A 13,907-nucleotide genomic window follows, 5' to 3' on the forward strand; every position below is an offset into this window, starting at 1 on the left:
TAACCAATAATTGACACCTCCCCTGCACCTCCTATTCCCCATACACTGTAGAATTGACTTGTTTAAATAGATTGTTTCATTCTATGGTGGCAACTGTCGAGCAGAGAGAAATGCTGACTGTCCATACATAGATATTCTTGTCTATAATAGGGTTTATAAATGTTGCCCTGTGAATTCATTATAGCCTATGTTTGATAGATCATCCTCCTTGTTGGGGTGTTCATTAAGAAATTTTTCTAAGACTGAAAATGCACAAGTCCCAAGGAAGAATATAATGTGTGTGAAAACTGGATACGCAGCAAGTTTGCTAAATGTGACACTATTTATCCAGTGTGTGAGTAATGGAGCAGTCAACGTTTGACTTTCTGCAGTGTGGAGATAAATTGAGGTGATATATTAAGAGTGCTGGGCATGGGAATTGTGAAAAAGGCTATTCAATATGTCTTGGAGGGAACAACTAGCCCAGGGAGATGAGAGGAAGAGAAGGGGTTATATATTACTTCTATTGAAATATACAATCATATTAAAAAGGCCAGAATAGATTTGGCAACAGTAAATGGCCACAGGGACTTCCATTTCTCAGACATTTTCGTTTACAATAATATTACAAGGAGAAATGTGTACTTTTTTGATGAAATGAGATTTATCTTTATATTTAAAGAGAATAAAAAAAAAAAGCTTCTCAAAAGAGTCAGTGTTGGTCAGCTTGGACTTCAAGCCCTATTCTTGTCATTCCTAGGGTTTATCCCAGTGCCCTAGTATTCCATAGATTTCATTGCATAACATGGGCTTTACAACTTTATTTAGGATTATGCAGCTCCAACAAAATTTAAGGGTGGGCTCACACTAGTGTTAGGGATTCCGTTATGGCTTTCCGGTATAACATGGTTATAACGGAAAATAACGGAATCCATAAGACGGAAGGACGGATCTGTTATTCTTCCCATAGTCTTATATTATGATGGAATGCAAAACGGAAGCTTTTAAAAGGTGTTCTGTTTGCTTTTCGTCCTACCGGAATGTTATCGGAAGTCCTTCCTCCCAGCAACGGTTAGGATTTTTAACCACCACTGTTCCCAGAAACCCAGTAGTGATTTTTTTAAAAATTCTGTGTTATGTTTTTCTTGTATTTTAATCTTTAATTTCTAATTACTCTTTTTTTGCTTCTGCTGTAAATGTGATTGCTGCTGTTATGCCAAAATTTCCCCACTGAGGGACAATAAAGGGATTTTCTTCTTCTAATAGAAGTCTATGGGAATCAAAAGGGATCTGTCTGGGTCCCGTTATGCTGCGAATTTCAGACCCCTCCTTGATTTCTAAGTGGGAGTACTTGCAAAATCACAGGGTGTTCAAATACTTCTGTTCCTCACTGCATACTGTGAATAGACTTTATGTTGGATACAGGATCTAACTATTAAGATCTAAGTACAAAACATACTGTGTTGTGACCATTAACCCTACATGGGCCAAATCTAGACATTGCCATTAATCGCTCTGCAGAATCACCTATATGGATTATACTGGATAACATTGCCAAACGCTACTTGCGCACTATACCAGGATTCATACAGTATGCTATATTAATTTATATCAAGTATCTGGAACAATTAGTGGCAATTACAACACAGCAAGCTGATTACTTACTAGGATGGAAGATTCCTTTAGTCATACACTATCAACCACCCTACCACCCACCACCTAAATAAAACACAGGACAACTTCTTGATGGAAAAATGGCCTTAGCGGCCCCATTTATTTAAACAACATATTAACCAATATATATATACCATGTAAAATAATCATCAACACAGAACATAACAAAATACAGGTGATAGGATCCTAGAAGGCAACCAGGCAAGCTGTTAAGTCACTCTCCACACCTCGATTCCTCGTTCCACCTTTCCCATTGGCCGCGGTCACCGACCCAAGGGCACCAAATCCATAAATACCATATACCCCTGCAGGCCCTTTTGCCCAACAGGAGCCCAAACCACCAGCTTGCCGAACTTCCTGAGATGCACACTCCAACTTGTCATGCACCTCTTAAACCTTGCAGTGCCTTCCAGGACCCTCCATTAACATGCCACGAACGAACAGAGGTGACACCTCACCTATGTTCGTCCTGCCACACCCTAAGAGCTGTCTCCAAACTCTCTTGAAGCCCCATGGCCCACCAATCCATTCCAATATCATTGAGATGGACCCTGTCCGCCCTCAAGAACTGAGGCGATGCAGCCTCCAGCTCCCTATGTCGAACTACAAATCTACCTTGGCGCCGAACAAAACGCCCAAATTCCTTATTAAGCTTCGCCCTCGCCTTATTAATCCGATCTACTGAACTAGCGAAGCGCCAAACCCTCCGAGCCACCACTTCAGACCACACCACCAACAAACCTGAGTAATCGCACAACAGCCGCAGCAGATCAAGTTTAATGTCCCGGATCACCTCCCTGGAACGACGAACCCCCAGGTCGTTCCCGCCCACATGCAACACCAAAATATCTGGAGGCCTGTCATACCCAAAGGAAGCATGGAATTCCGGAAGCAACCTATCCCACATGAGCCCCCTCAAACCAATCCAACGCACCTGTAAAACCTCTGGATGGAAGCCCAATTGCCTTCCGTTTGTCCTCACATCGGCCCGCAGAGCACCCCAGTGCACGTAAGAATGTCTGAGGATCCACGCTAGACACCGGTGAAGACATGTCAAGGATGGTGTACAGGAAACAAGACAATGCAATACAATTAATGACTCACTGGATCCACAACTAAGGAACAAAAGGGAGACCCCTACATGAGACCTGCCACTCTCCCTAATTGCTCAGCCTATGCGAACACCCCAAAGGTGGATGGGCGCATATCCACGTACCTCGGCTATCTAATACCTGAAGACCCTACAATAGTGAGGGGACACGACCACCGGCTCCCTACACAAGACATGGAGGGAGTCAGGGTCACCTGAAAATCCAGCAGACAGAAAATCACAAATAAAGGAACAGCACTTATCTTGCAGAGGACTGAGGAATAGAAACAGCATGCACACACACTCCAGGAAGTTGTATAAGCCGCAACCTAATGCATCATGGGGAGGAACTTAAAGGGAAGCAATCAGTCCAACTGCATGACAGCTGAGATAGACTAACGAGATAAGGAACTTAACCAAAACAAAGAAACTCAAGGAGGAGGATCTGGAAAGCTCCTGTCAGAGCTTCTCAACTGTCTGGTTGTGACAGTACCCCTCCCTCTACGAGTGGACTCCGGACACTCAGGGCCCACCTTCTCAGGATGGGACCTATGGAAAGCCCTGATGAGACGAGTGGCCTTAATGTCCGTCACTGGGACCCACATCCTCTCCTCAGGACCATAACCCTCCCAATGAACGAGGTACTGGAGGGAACCGCGGACAAGACGAGAATCCACAATCCTAGAGACCTGAAATTCAAGATTTCCATCAACCATAATCGGAGGAGGAGGCAAAGGCGAGGGTACAATAGGTTGAACATAAGGTTTCAATAAGGACTTATGAAAAACATTATGGATCTTCCAAGTCTGAGGAAGATCAAGACGGTAGGCAACAGGATTGATGACAGACAGGATCTTGTAAGGCCCAATAAACCTAGGACCCAACTTCCAGGAGGGAACCTTCAATTTAATATTCTTGGTAGACAACCACACCAGATCACCAACATTCAGGTCCGGACCAGGCACACGTCTCTTATCTGCCACACGCTTATATCTCTCACTCATGCTCTTTAGATTATCCTGAATCTTTTGCCAAATAGATGACAAAGACGAGGAGAATCTGTCCTCATCAGGTAAACCAGAAGACCCCTCTCCCGAGAAAGTCCCAAACTGCGGATGAAACCCATATGCACCAAAAAATTGTGACTTATCAGAGGACTCCTGACGACGGTTATTTAAAGCAAACTCAGCAAGGGACAAAAAAGAACAACAATCCTCCTGATTCTCCGCCACAAAACAGCGCAGATATGTCTCCAGATTCTGATTGACGCGTTCTGTCTGGCCATTCGACTGCGGGTGGAAAGCAGAAGAGAATGACAACCGAACCCCCAAGCGAGAACAGAAAGCCTTCCAGAATCTGGAAACAAACTGCGTGCCCCTATCAGAGACTATGTCTGAAGGAATACCATGCAATTTGACAATGTGGTCAATAAATGCCTGCGCCAGCGTCTTAGCATTGGGCAAACCAGGAAAAGGGATGAAATGCACCATTTTGCTAAAACGGTCCACCACCACCAGAATCACAGTCTTCCCCGAGGAACGAGGCAAGTCCGTTATGAAGTCCATGGACAGATGTGTCCAAGGACGGGAAGGAATGGGTAAGGGAAGGAGAGGACCTGATGGCCGTGAATGAGGGACTTTGGCACGAGCGCAAGTCTCGCAAGCTGCCACAAAACCCTCAACCGACTTATGAAGCGCAGGCCACCAGAATCTCCGAGCGATGAGATCCAGTGTGGCTCTTGCCCCCGGGTGCCCAGCAAGGACCGTATCGTGGTGTTCCTTAAAAATCTTGTGTCTCAAAGCGAGAGGCACAAACAACCTTCCAGGAGGACAAAGATCAGGAGCCTCTGACTGGGCTGCCTGCACCTCTGCCTCCAATTCAGGAAAAAGAGCAGAGACCACCACACCTTCAGCCAAAATGGGACCCGGGTCTTCAAAATTCCCACCTCCCGGAAAACAACGTGACAGGGCATCTGCCTTCACATTCTTAACCCCAGGGCGGAACGTGACAACAAAATTAAACCTTGAAAAGAACAAAGACCATCTGGCCTGTCTCGGGTTCAGACGCTTGGCTGACTCCAAGTAGGCCAGATTTTTATGGTCAGTAAACACGGTAATAGGGTGTCTGGCTCCCTCTAGCCAATGGCACCATTCCTCAAAAGCCAACTTGATGGCCAACAATTCCCTATCTCCCACATCATAATTTCTCTCTGCGGAGGAGAGTTTCTTCGAGAAAAAGGCACATGGTTGCCATTTGGCAGGAGAGGAACCCTGAGACAAGACCGCACCCACCCCTACCTCAGAAGCATCAACCTCAACTATGAAGGGTAACGAAATATCAGGTTGTACCAGGATGGGAGCGGAAACAAAACTCTCCTTGATATTAGAAAAGGCCTTACGCGCCTCTACCGACCAGGAAGAAAAATCTACCCCCTTTCTGGTCATATCAGTGAGTGGTTTAACAACAGAGGAATAATTCAAAATAAATTTCCTGTAATAATTGGCAAAGCCCAAAAAACGCATCAACGCCTTCTGATTCTCAGGAAGCTCCCACTCAAGCACAGCGTGGACCTTCTCGGGGTCCATGCGAAAACCAGAAGCGGAGAGAAGAAACCCCAGAAATTGAATTTCTGGAACCGCAAACACACATTTTTCCAGTTTCGCGTATAATTTATTCTCCCGCAGGATGAGCAAGACCTGACGTAAATGTTCCTTATGAGTCTTGAAATCAGGAGAAAAAATCAAAATGTCATCCAAATAAACTAATACAAATTTTCCCATTAAATGATAAAAAATGCTGTTCACAAAATGCTGAAAAACGGCTGGGGCATTCATCAACCCAAAAGGCATAACCAAATTCTCAAAATGGCCCTCAGGGGTATTGAAAGCCGTCTTCCATTCGTCTCCTTCTCTGACCCTGACCAGGTTGTATGCCCCTCTTAGGTCTAATTTGGAAAAGACTTTAGCCCCAACAACCTGGTTAAACAGGTCCGGGATCAGAGGAAGCGGATAAGGGTCACGAATAGTGATACTGTTCAGCTCCCTGAAATCCAGACAAGGTCTTAAAGAACCATCTTTTTTCTTAACAAAGAAAAAACCAGCGGCAACAGGTGACTTCGAGGGTTGTATGTGTCCTTTTCTCAGACTCTCAGAGATATAAGCACGCATAGCGACCCTCTCAGGTTGGGAAAGATTGTATAAACGAGATTTAGGCAGCTTGGCGCCTGGGATGAGATTAATAGGGCAATCGTACTCCCTGTGCGGGGGCAAATCCTGAACTCCACTCTCAGAGAAGACATCCGAAAATTCAGAGAGGAAAGGTGGTACAGTCTTAGTAGAAACCTCAGAAACAGATGTCATGAGGCAATTCTCTCTGCAAAAGTCACTCCAACCATTTATTTGCCTCGCTTGCCAATCAATGGTGGGGTTATGTTTAGTGAGCCAGGGTAGCCCCAACACTAGAGGAGTAGGCAAACCGCTAAGGACGAAACATGACACATCCTCAACATGAGCATCACTCACAATTAAACGGATATTGTGAACTATGCCCTTTAATGATTTCTGAGAAAGTGGAGCGGAATCAATAGCAAAAACAGGAATATCCTTTCCCAAAGTGCATACCTGGAAACCATGAGTTATTGCAAATTGATTATCAATGAGATTGACAGCTGCTCCACTATCCACAAAAATCTCACAAAAAATACTCTTGCTCTCTAGCGCCACCCTAGCAGGCAGGACAAAACGGGAACTACAAGCAAACGGAAAACCTTCAATTTCCGCCTCAACCCTGCCAATAGTAACAGACGGAACATTTTTAAAAGATTTTTTCCTTTTTGTTTGTTTATTACTCCCAGAAGACTGCATGAATCTCCTAGAGGGACAAACATTTGCCAAATGATTTATACCTCCACAACAAAAACAAACCCTCCCATGCGGGCTGAATCTTCTATTGTCAGAGGCAATCAACCCCAGCTGCATGGGCTCCTGCTCAGAAGGGGCTGACAGCGACTGAGACCCCTGCGCACAGAAAGAGACCGCTGCACTGTCCCGGGACTGAGTATGACAGGAAGGAGAGATCGCTCCTCTCTCTCTAAGACGCCTGTCAATACGAACGGCCTGAGACATAGCAGAATCCATGGAGGTAGGTCTCTCATGAAAGGCAAATGCATCTTTCAATCCCTCTGAAAGACCATGGCAAAATTGACTTCGGAGTGCAGCATCATTCCAACCAGTATCAGCTGCCCATCTCCGAAATTCTGAGCAGTATATCTCTGCGGATTGTTTACCCTGGCATAACAGACGTAGTCTAGACTCAGCCAGAGCAATACGATCCGGATCATCATATATCTGACCCAGGGCTAAAAAGAATTCATCCACTGAACGGAGGGGCCGTGCCCCCTCCGGCAGCGAAAAGGCCCAGGATTGAGCGTTACCCCTGAGCAGCGATATAATGATCCCCACCCTCCGTTCTTCATCACCAGAGGAATGGGGAAGAAGGCGAAAATGGAGTTTGCAAGCCTCTCTAAAACGCACAAAATACTCACTACCCCCGGAGAACGTATCCGGGAGCGAGATCTTAGGCTCAGAACAAACTCCATGAACGCAAGCTGAACCGGTCACTTGAAACTGAGAAAAAGTCTTACGGATTTCAGCTACCTCCAATGAAAGACCCTGGAAGCGCTCAGCCAAAAGTGAAACCGGATCCATGCTTGAGACGGTTTTGGCGGCTTATAATGTCAGGGATGGTGTACAGGAAACAAGACAATGCAATACAATTAATGACTCACTGGATCCACAACTAAGGAACAAAAGGGAGACCCCTACATGAGACCTGCCACTCTCCCTAATTGCTCAGCCTATGCGAAAACCCCAAAGGTGGATGGGCGCATATCCACGTACCTCGGCTATCTAATACCTGAAGACCCTACAATAGTGAGGGGACACAACCACCGGCTCCCTACACAAGACACGGAGGGAGTCAGGGTCACCTGAAAATCCAGCAGACAGAAAATCACAAATAAAGGAACAGCACTTATCTTGCAGAGGACTGAGGAATAGAAACAGCATGCACATACACTCCAGGAAGTTGTATAAGCCGCAACCTAATGCATCATGGGGAGGAACTTAAAGGGAAGCATTCAGTCCAACTGCATGACAGCTGAGATAGACTAACGAGATGAGGAACTTAACCAAAACAAAGAAACTCAAGGAGGAGGATCTGGAAAGCTCCTGTCAGAGCTTCTCAACTGTCTGGTTGTGACAAGACACTGTGAATAAACAAAATTAGACTTGGCCGAACATAACTATACTGATAACAGAAAATGAACGCACACAATCCTAAAACCCAAACCCTACAACATATGAGGGCGAATGTACGAGCGATAACTCGCCGATTCCCAGCGACCAATCAGCTTAATAGCGTCCTCCCCCAAACCTTATAGCCGCCTCAGTCGCCGCGCCTATCCGAAAAGAATGAGACGCAAATTCTTGCGCCGGATAACCCGCTGCCGCCAAACACCGACGGAATACTGCCACAAACTGAAAACGCGATAACGCCGTACCATCAGAATGCACCAACAACGAACCCTTCATATCCGGCCGCCTACCCAAAAATTCCTCCACACACTTCACCGGACACAGAGCCGACCCACCCAAAGGGCGCAACGAAATACACACCCCCTTGCCAATCTGATCAGTCTTAGACCTGCGCAAGACACACCGCAAACCATCCTCCCCAAAGCATATATCCTCCAGTAATAGACCACCCCCATTAGCCCGACTACTAGACACCAACTCAGATACCCGAAAGGCACCAAAAAAGGCCAACGCAAATGCACTCTGAACAAACAGACCTCATACCCAGACAAACACACCGCACCAGCTTGCTCTGACAATTCCTGCAACTCAGCAAAAGAAACCGGACGACGAGTGTCCTTCCTTACCACACTGCGTCGATACCCTTTCAAAGCCTGGCGCACTAAAAAACTCTTGGATACATCGGGCACTCCCCACAACTGTAACCAAAACCCCACCGCTGCTACCCTTTTGGAAGCTACCGAAAGAGACAAACCCACGCTGAAAGAAAACCCCACAAAGTACACCAACAAAGACAGAAAATCCTTAATAACCTCGCAACCCCCCACCTGATCCATCAACCGCTCCCACTAGGACCGCACAGAAGAATAAGCTGCCCACGTACCACTACTCACGGACCGCCTAATCAGATCTGACGAGACCCCAAGGCCACGCTCCAGAGCCACTGAGGACAAAGCAGACCCCTCCCGTCCGCATTCGGCACCAGTCTGCAAAAATGATCCCACTGGAAACAAGAAAGTGAATCAGCGATTGAGTTATCAACACCCGGTACATGCACAGCCAAAACAAGCCTTTAAACGTAACCCCCTAAGAACTAAGTGGCGCAACAGACGCAAAACCGGGGGGGAGTTAGCCGACTGACTGTTCACTGCTTGCACCACCCCCATATTGTCACTAGAGATGTCCCGAACTATTCGCTGGCGAACAGTTCCCGGCGAACATAGCTTGTTCGCATTCGCCGCAGCGGGCGAACATATGCGATGTTCGGTCCGCCCCCTATACATCATCATTGAGAAAACTTTGACCCTGTACCTCACAGTCAGCAGACACATTCCAGCCAATCAGCATACCCTCCCTCCCAGACCCTCCTACCTCCTATCAAAAAGCATCCATCTTAGATTCATTCTGAAGCTGTAGTGGTTATATTAATCGCATTGCGAATTCAACTTAGAGCTGGGTTCCTAATGGTTGTATTGCTAGAATATAACGATGATTGAGAATATAGTGCTATATTCGTTATATTCGTCAATTCTAGCAATACAACCATTAGGAACTCAGATCTAAGTTGAATTCGCAATGCGATTAATACAGGTTATATTAATCGCATTGCGAATTCAACTTACCACACTCTGCGTCAACTACGTAATTTTCCATGGGAGTTTTGCCATGGATCCCCCTCCGGCATGCCACAGTCCAGGTGTTAGTCCCCTTGAAACAACTTTTTCATCACTATTGTGGCCAGAAAGAGTCCCTGTGGGTTTTAAAATTCGCCTGTCTATTGAAGTCTATGGCGGTTCGCCAGTTCGCGAACATTCGCGGAAATTCGCATTCGCCAACGGAAAATTTTATGTTCGCGACATCTCTAATTGTCACAACAGAAACGCACTTCTTTATTCCTCAACAACTCCCCCAACAATTCAGTCGCCAAAACAATCGGGAACAATTCTAACAATGCCAAATTGCCCAAAAACCCAGCTGCTCTCCACTCCGCTGGCCAGGGACCCGCTCTCCACTGCCCTTGACAAAACGCACCATAACCACCTGACCCCGAAGCATCCGAAAACAGCTCCAAATCAACACTGGAAATGGGCGCTTCAATCCAGACCGAACAACCATTAAACTCCGACAAAAATTGCCTCCACACTTCCAAATCCGCCCGCACCTCAGACGATAACCGCAGAAAGTGAAAAGGTGCCTTCACTCCTGCAGTGGCCAATGCCAAGTGCCTACAAAACACTCGACCCATCGTCAGGATCCTGCAAGCAAAATTTAATTTACCTAGCACAGACTGTACCCGCCGAAGCTGCACTTTCTTGGCCGTACTCAGGAAGACAATCTCACTGTTCAAATCCGCCACCTTGTCCTCAGGTAACCTACATTCCATCGCCACGCTATCAATTAGGATGCCTAAAAACTTCACACACGTAGCCGGACCTTCCATTTTTTCCGGCGCCAACGGCACGCCAAACCATGCCACCACCCGTTCCATTGTACGCAGCAAGACCGAACAAATCCTCGACCCAGCCGGCACTATAAACAAAAAGTCGTCCAAGTAATGCAAAACCGATTTCCACCCCGCCTCCTGCTTTACCACCCATTCCAAAAATGAACTAAACGTCTCAAACAAGGAACACGAAATAGAACACCCCATCGGTAAACAACAATCAACGTAATATTGCCCGTCCCACTTAAAACCAAGCAAATAAAAACTATTCGGATGAAACGTTGCCTCAATATCTGTCTTTGCCAAGAATGCCTCCTGCCCAAAACGACGGACCCAACGCACAGCCGTATCAAATGACGTGTACGACACGGAACATAACTGGTCGCTAACGCCGTCGTTAACCGAACCCCCCGCAGGAAAAGACAGGTTATGAATAAGCCAAAATTTACCGGGCTCTTTCTTCGGAACCAGCCCTAAGGGCGACACCCACAAATCCTGCAAGGGACATTCAGCAAACGGGCCAGCAATCCTCCCTGCGGCAACCTCCTTCCCAATCTTGTCCGCTACCACATCAGGCCGTTGCAGCGTGGACGCCAAATTACGCACCGACTACAGCCCCAACCAAAACGCACAGGATCTTAAAACCGTCCCTAAACCCCGCCCACAACAACTCGGCCGCCTCCCTATTTGGATAAGTCCTTAGAAACGGCCCCATCTCTTCCACCCTCACCGGAGTCACCCCTCTTGTGCGCAGCCTCAAATCCCTTTCCCTTTCCCTGCTTGAAGCACCGCGACAAACTGTGAGTCCCACCGCAGCCTGAGCATTCGTGTTTAAACCGGCAATCGGCGAGGTATTTGCAATAAGCCTCATTGAACTGCCAGCAGCATCCCTTTTTTCCCCCACTAAATGACTGACGCCCCCATCAGCCGCATCCAGAGGCTGATATCTTTGTGATCCCACCTAATACTCGGCCCCACCGCTTTCCTCTGGCGAACCTGCTTGTCGTACCGGAGCCACGCCACCCCCCTATACGTCCTGTACGCCTCCCCGATCGCATCCATATAGCAGAAAAGGGCGGAACAATTTTCCGGCGCCTTCTCGCCCACCACACTCGCTAAAATAGCGAATGCCTGAAGCCAGTTCAAAAATGTACGCGGAATCAGCCGATAACGCCGCTTCTCCTCCTCCTTTCTTCTCTCATCCTGCTTCACCCTGTCCAGATGGAACTTTTCTAGGGGAAGCAGTGAGAAAATCTCCACAAACTCGTCCTTCCAGATTTTCTCCCTGACTTCCGTCTTCAAATGTGCCCCCAACGGCCCTTCAAAACAAACATACACTTTTGCAGCATCTGCCAACCTAACGTCCTCGCCAACCTTACAATTACCACCCTCTCTCACCGCTGCCTCACCAACCGAAGCACCCGCCGTGACAGCCGGCGTGCTCGCCAAACCAACTGAACAAGCCTGCTCCCCCACGCCCGCCGCCATACCGCTGCTGGAGTCGCCCCCGCACCCGATCCCAAACGCGACACCAGAGACAGCAAACCGGACAACAACTCTTGCGCCAACCCCTCAGACCCTTTCCGACCTGGCACCTCACACCCCACCTGATCCCGCCTGACCCCTGCAACTGACTCGTTTGACGCTCACCTGGCTGTCCCCGGGGTAGCCTCCCAGCAGCCGCCAACCTCGCTGAAGCTCCTCCTTGCTGCAATCCACTTGGTGTCAAGGAAGTTGACGGACCAGCACAGTCCTCAAGCCTGTCGTTACCCTCCGAATCCTCCTGGCTAACTTCACCGTCTTCCAAGGCCTGGTCTTCCGGAAAACCCGCGCCACCGTCCACGTGGCCGGGCTGCGACTCCGCCGATTCCCTGACGCTGGGCACTCCGCCAGGCGGCTGCCGCCCCCTCTCTCTCCAGATTTCGTCTTTCCTGGCCGGTCTTTCCTGCTCCATGGCCCGACGGCCGCATCCGACCGAACCTCCGCAGACGCATTCCCAAGCTGCGCAGTATGCGGGGCCAAACCTGCTCCCACCACCAGGGGCCTGTCTCTCAAAGAGCTCTGGCCTGCAATACCAGTATCCGCCACCGGTGTGAGTCCTGGCCCTGCTTCTGCCGGAAGAAGAAGGCTGCCGACCTGATGCTGCAGGCCGCAGCGCCTCCGCTGATGCCTCATGAGGAAAAAGCAGCCCCCGACTTACGATGGGGCCGCACGGTCCACTGCTCTCCCAGAACGACTACTGGACGCCTGAACAGGTAGGTCCCGACCTTCGGCTCGCCCCTGGCCCCGTACATCCAGCGAGGGGACCGCCGCTGCACTCCTCCCCCCCCTGCCGCACACAGGACGAAAGCCGAGGGTTAACCCGACTCTTTCCTGTTGGTGCCCGGCGCTGTGCAGGATTCCTCCCGCTGCGCCGGCCAGGCGTAACTCTTTCGGCCCCAGCAGACACCAGCGGAGGGTCCCTGGTGGGGCTCCTTTAGCGCCGCCGCACCCGGGGGGTCACCCCAGGGCTCAACCGTTCAGGAGGAACGGATCTCCTCGCCCTGGGCCTCTCCGCCACATTAACTTGCGACCCAGCTGGCACCGCCTGCGCCTCCTGCAAACTATTCTGCAGCCATGCAGAACCGTGAAGTTCTGCAGCTGCCCGAACTGCCTCTATCAAAGCATCTAAGGAAGCCATGCCCTCCACTAACCTGACCTCAAACTTCACCTATTCACACTGGACGCTGGTGGGGGGTCCCTCCCCCTCCCCAGGCTATATACAGCCCGCAAATCCCCAGATCCACCCCTTTTCCTCCCCCTTATCCTATCCATCCACAATCCGCTTTTAACCCTTCCTGACTTCAACTTCCCCCTAAGTCAAGCTACACTACACTATGGCTGCGCCCCGCTCCGTTGCACTCATTATTGCCTAAATATTAGGACACAGAGAGATAAAAATTCCTTCCTATACCCAGCAATCTCTATGTACTCAGCGTGAAGCTTTATGTATTCAGCGTTAGTTGAATGTATTCAGCGTGAACTTTTATACTCAGCAAAAGATCCGATGTACAAAGCCGACTTATGCAAAATATTCTTTCTTCTTGCAAAAGTGTTCTATATTTAGTGGGATTGTTTGATACATTTAATACTGTGACAGTAGTATTTTCGAATTTTATATTACCTATTTGTTTTATTTTATTTTTTATGTGTTCAGCAAACATATTATATATCTTATGTGCTCAGCAAATAATTTATGTACCCATCAGAATAATTTTATCTTGTACATTGTGATGGTAATGCACTCTATCTATATCCTTATCCATCAGCATTGTGTCCCACTAGAAACCACATGATTATAAATTGCTTGTGGGTCAAGAATAAGGATACGGATACATATGATATTTGTGTAACTAATCAATTTTTA

Source organism: Bufo bufo, chromosome 2 (genome assembly GCF_905171765.1).
Source record: "Bufo bufo chromosome 2, aBufBuf1.1, whole genome shotgun sequence".
NCBI classification, from domain to species: domain Eukaryota; kingdom Metazoa; phylum Chordata; class Amphibia; order Anura; family Bufonidae; genus Bufo; species Bufo bufo.